This window comes from Caloenas nicobarica, chromosome 37, assembly GCF_036013445.1.
Source record: "Caloenas nicobarica isolate bCalNic1 chromosome 37, bCalNic1.hap1, whole genome shotgun sequence".
NCBI lineage: Eukaryota > Metazoa > Chordata > Aves > Columbiformes > Columbidae > Caloenas > Caloenas nicobarica.
Window position 1 is genome coordinate 2210570 of NC_088281.1, and position 5050 is coordinate 2215619.

A 5050-nucleotide genomic window follows, 5' to 3' on the forward strand; every position below is an offset into this window, starting at 1 on the left:
TGAGCATAACGCTAATCACAGGGAATATTTCATTGATCAGCCTGCATGTCAACCCACGTGCTGTCCTGTCTGTGTCCCCTCCTGCCAATTTGCATCTGCAGCTGGATGGCCAAAGAAGTCATTGGTTTCCGTGAAAACAGCCAAGATATCAGTGAGTTCTGACATTCTTTTCATACCAAATGGCAAACACTGTAAAGCTGCTAAAAGAAAAAATTAAATCTATCCCAGGGAAGAAACAGTGTTATTATTCTCATAGCAAATTTAAACAAAAGACTGTATTAGCTATGAAGGAGAGAGATTCAAAATGCATGAAGAAAATTAACTCAATCTCAGTAAAAACAGCACGTTTCCTCAGCCTCCACTTCACCAGGCTAAAGAAGTTTGGGTCTCTCAACATCTCCACACATGACTCAGACTGTCTCTGGCCACACGACAGCTCCTCCCTGTTCCTCCAGAGTGGGGAACCTCCCACTGGGACACCCCGCTCCAGATGTGACCACACCAGTGCGGAGTCAAGATGGACAATAACTGCCCTTGGCTGGGTGGCCACGCTCCTCCCAGTGCAGCCCAACGTGCTCATGGGCATATTCCTGTTTAGCACCACTGAGAACTGACTGAACATCCAGGCGCAGAGGGTTGTGACCAGCGGCACAAAGCCCAGCAGGAGGTACCATGAGGAGCACTGAAGGACATCATGTCCCTACCCAACATCTCCTCCCCACAGGTGTCTCTTGGGTCCCTGGAACCACCTCAGTGACAAGGGGGAGAGCACTGCCTGTATGGGGTGGAGGAGATGGGGTCTGGAATGAGGGTCCTGAGGCAGTTTCTCCTGGTTGTTCGTGCAGCAACAAGCTGGGTCAGATATTTGGAGAGAGGAACTCTTCCTAAGGGCCTCCAATGGGCTTGGGGATGGTCTACAGTTTCCTGCATGCTGCCTTTTCTGGTGGAGATCAGAGGCTGCCGGCCCTTTAGAGGACCCAGGACAGGCCTTGTCCTTCCTCTGGTCACAGCTGGACCCCAGTTCTCCAGCTCGGCCCCAGCTCAGGAGCCTTGTCTAGGGGTGACTTTTGGGGTAAGGTTGACAAGAGGGGTGCATAAGTTTGTCTTAAGGACATGTGATGAGCACCAGGACTGAAGTACCAGAGCAAAATGATGTGGCTTCTGGGTGAATACTTTCTTCGGTGCAAATCCTGAAACAGAGTCCCAGACTTGCTTTCCATGCCACCCTTCACGAGGGATGATACACTAAAAGATGGCAAGTGGGGGACACCGATCCTTCTCCAGCTACTTCCCGGGCCTGGTGAAGCACCAGGACAGCAAGGACTTCTGGCCCTGCACCCTGAACTCTGGGTATTATCTTGGGGCAGCTGAACACCAGCATTTTTCTCTCCAAGGCAATTTCCAGCCCCGGTCAGCTCCTGTGTGATCTCCCCCCATCCCTCCTCTGATCTGGTCTGGTGCTCCTGGCCCCTTCCCTGTGCTCCCCACAGGGCCCCAACCTGGCACTGGTGCTCTACAGAGCAGGTTGGCTGCAGGACCATGGGGTGACTCCACACTGGTTGTGCTGCTCCGTGAGGGACACAGATGCAACTGCATGGGCTGCACTGTCACTGAGCTCTTTCCCGGGGGTCTAAAGCTCTGGAATGGGTTCAGAGCATTTCTTGGGACTCATTGGGTTTTCCGCTCATTTTGGTTCAGCAATCCCTTCCTTGTCCTTCAGGTGCCTGGAGATTGGTGCAGGAAGATGCAGCCTATCCCGTTCCCAGGGATGGAGGTAAGCTGACCAGCCTGTAATTATTCAAATTCTCCTTCTTGTCCTTCTTGAAGATGGGTTTGACATCTTCCTTTCCCAAGGACCTCAGAACTTCTCTGATTCTGCTGTCACTTTTGAAAGCACAGTCCAGAATCATGGGCAAGGGTGATGTAGCAGACAGGAGCACTTGCAATGAGCCTGTCCCAGGCAGCTGAGATGAATCTCACTCGGCCACTGAGGTTTGTTCCTGGAGTCACACACAGAAATGCCAGGGTTCCATCAGGCATCCGTGTCTGAGCTGGTCTCAGGACTGCTTATGCACCCAGGGATGATCAGAGACAGAATCTGTCCCTTTTACTCACAGAGGAAGGAGTCACAGTGGGTTTGTGGCCTCCTGTTGCCACTCCAAAGGGACGGGAGGCACCTCAGCCCTGTGGTGTGTCACCCTGCTCTGCACTCATTTGAGAAGTGTCATGTCATGAGGAATGGACACAGGGACCTCAGTCCAAGGAAGAAGATTGCAGTGCTGCATTCAGGTGATTTCCCATGGGGTGTTCCTCCCAACATCAAGTGACCTCAAGACCTTGTCTGTGCCACAGACCTTAATGGAAAAACAAGGAATAATTGATGGTGTTTGTGATCACTCGCGTGCGTGTCACCTCACGTACATGATGTGTGTGCCTACATCTCATCTGTACAAAGCCAACATGGACTGCTGAACAACTCATTCAGTGTCCCACCAAGGAGGGAAGAGCAACCTCTGTGAGCTGGGGAGAGAGGCCAGGGCTGGAAAGGAAGGTTGTGAGGGGCCAGTCCATGATGATTGTCCTGAGACTTCTTCTCAAGGGGTCTCCAGTGCACAGGGGCACAGCCCAGCTCCTGCTCTGCTGGTCCTGCAGGTCTCTGGCAGGAGGCCTGGCTGTGAGAGGACACTGCTGAGTGCCCAGCCCTGCACACACACACCTTTTAGCTGTACACTGATGTTTCATCTGCCAGTTTCTTGGGCATATTCTTCAGAAAAGCTTTTGAAGAAGACCTAAACCTTCAGGCACTGTTCTCAGGAGATCACTGTTCTTAATGGAAGGCGGTTCTGAGGCCAGCTCTGTCACAGCAGTGCCCATTGCCTGTCCCTGCCTGCGCTCACAGGACTGACACACAGCAGGACGGTGACCAGGCTGTCAGAGCACTCAGGCCTTGCACCAACACAAGGGATGAGAAGGAAAGTGTGGGAGTGGAACGAGAACAGCTCTGGAAGGCCAAGCGCTGGTGCTCCCTGGCAGGGCTGCCAGGCTGGACTCTTTTCCCCTCCTCCCATGCACACAGGAACTGTCCCTGCAGCTCCAAACAGGCCTTGCAGGAAGGATATATATTGAAAAACAAGTCACTACAGGACCCTTTATTTTGTTTAAATACACACAGATCATGGCTCCTCATTTACACAACCAGTGGTTATAAAAGAAAAGCAGAAAGTAATTTAGAAAGGGGATGACAATGTTATCACAATTAAAAAAAACATCAATAACAACAGAAAATAGAGATGAGAGGCTGGGCCTCTAAGTAGTTACATTAAAACTGCTATGTAGAAGCAGATGTGCAGTTTATTGCTTCAGAAAACAGTAAGATATGAGTTTCCACAGGGCATCCTTGAGCTCCTGGTTCCTCATGCTGTAGATGAGGGGGTTCACTGCTGGAGGCACCACTGAGTACAGAACAGACACCACCAGGTCCAGGGATGGGGAGGAGATGGAGGGGGGCTTCAGGTAGGCAAACATGCCAGTGCTGACAAACAGGGAGACCACGGCCAGGTGAGGGAGGCACGTGGAAAAGGCTTTGTGCCGTCCCTGCTCAGAGGGGATACTCAGCACAGCCCTGAAGATCTGCACAGAGGACAGCACAATGAACGCAAAACACCCAAATACTAGTATAGTAAGAGACTAACCACAAGAAGACCAAGATCCCTGAGGTAGGAGTTTGAGCAGGAGAGCTTGAGGAACTGAGGGATTTCACAGAAGAACTGCTCCACAGCATTGCCCTTGCACAGTGGCAGTGAAAATGTATTGGCCGCGTGCAGCAGAGCACTGAGAAACCCACTGGCCCAGGCAGCTGCTGCCATGTGGACACAAGCTCTGCTGCCCAGGAGGGTCCCGTAGTGCAGGGGTTTGCAGATGGCAATGTAGCGGTCATAGGACATGATGGTGAGAAGAAAATACTCTGCACCTAACAAGAAAGTTAAAAAGAAGACCTGGGCAGCACATCCTGCATAGGAAATGACCCTGGTGTCCCACAGAGAGTTGGCCATGGATTTGGGCACAGTGATGGAGATACAGCCCAGGTCAAGGAGGGCGAGGTTGAGCAGGAAGAAGTACATGGGGGTGTGGAGGTGCTGGTCACAGGCTATGGTGGTGATGATGAGGCCGTTGCCCAGGAGGGCAGCCAGGTAGATGCCCAGGAAGAGCCAGAAGTGCAAGAGCTGCAGCTCCCGTGTGTCTGTGAACGCCAGGAGGAGGAACTGGCTGATGGAGCTGCTGTTGGACATCTGCTGCCTGTGGGCATGAGGACCTGTGCAAGGAGGAAAAGACAGTGACGGTTTAGATGAGACTCCTCTGAGCAAAACCAAAACCATTTCCCACAGACCCTCCCACAAAGAGACCCTTTTCTTTTTCCAGGAGAACGTCCCGGCTGCAGCCCTTGTCAGTGCTTGATGAGTGTGCAATAAAGAGCAGGGTCTCTGCCCAGGGGCTCTTGAGGAGTCAGCCTGACCCTGTGTGATGGGGTGGGGCCGGGGCCAGTCCTGGGGTTCAGCTTTGTCAGATGGAACCGATCCTGGTGCAGAAGGGACTGTCAGCATTTGTACCCACAGGGCTGAGAAACTGAGTTTGAGAGGTTTGGCGTTTCTACAGCTCCTTCTCCACTCACAGCCTGGGGAGTGTTGTTGGGTGTCAGAAAACCTCAGCATTTCTGCTGCACTCAGGGAGAACAGAGCGAGTCCTGCGAGACCAGAGGATGCCTGTGGGTCAGTGCAGAGTGAGGGCAGCTGCTCTGTCCCTCTGTCTTGCTCCAGCTGCCCTGGGCTGGCACCTTTCTGAGATGGAGGCTGATCACACTGCCATGTTACCCTGAAAAGCCACCAGGCACTGCTGAGAGCAGAGGGATCCACCTCAGACCATGACATGTCTCACGCTTTCGTCAGGTCTCAGCACCCCACTTCTATCCCAGGACACACACGGCTCATTTCACAAACCAAACAGCATTTTCTGTGTCACAGCATCTCTGCACTTCTGCATGAGTAATTCAGAT

General features: G+C 52.4%; 1 pseudogene; it reads right to left on the reverse strand.

Moving 5' to 3' along the window:
* Positions 1-3351: 3351 nt before the first annotated feature.
* LOC136001074 (olfactory receptor 14J1-like) lies at positions 3352-4271 on the reverse strand (annotated as a pseudogene).
* Positions 4272-5050: the final 779 nt, after the last annotated feature.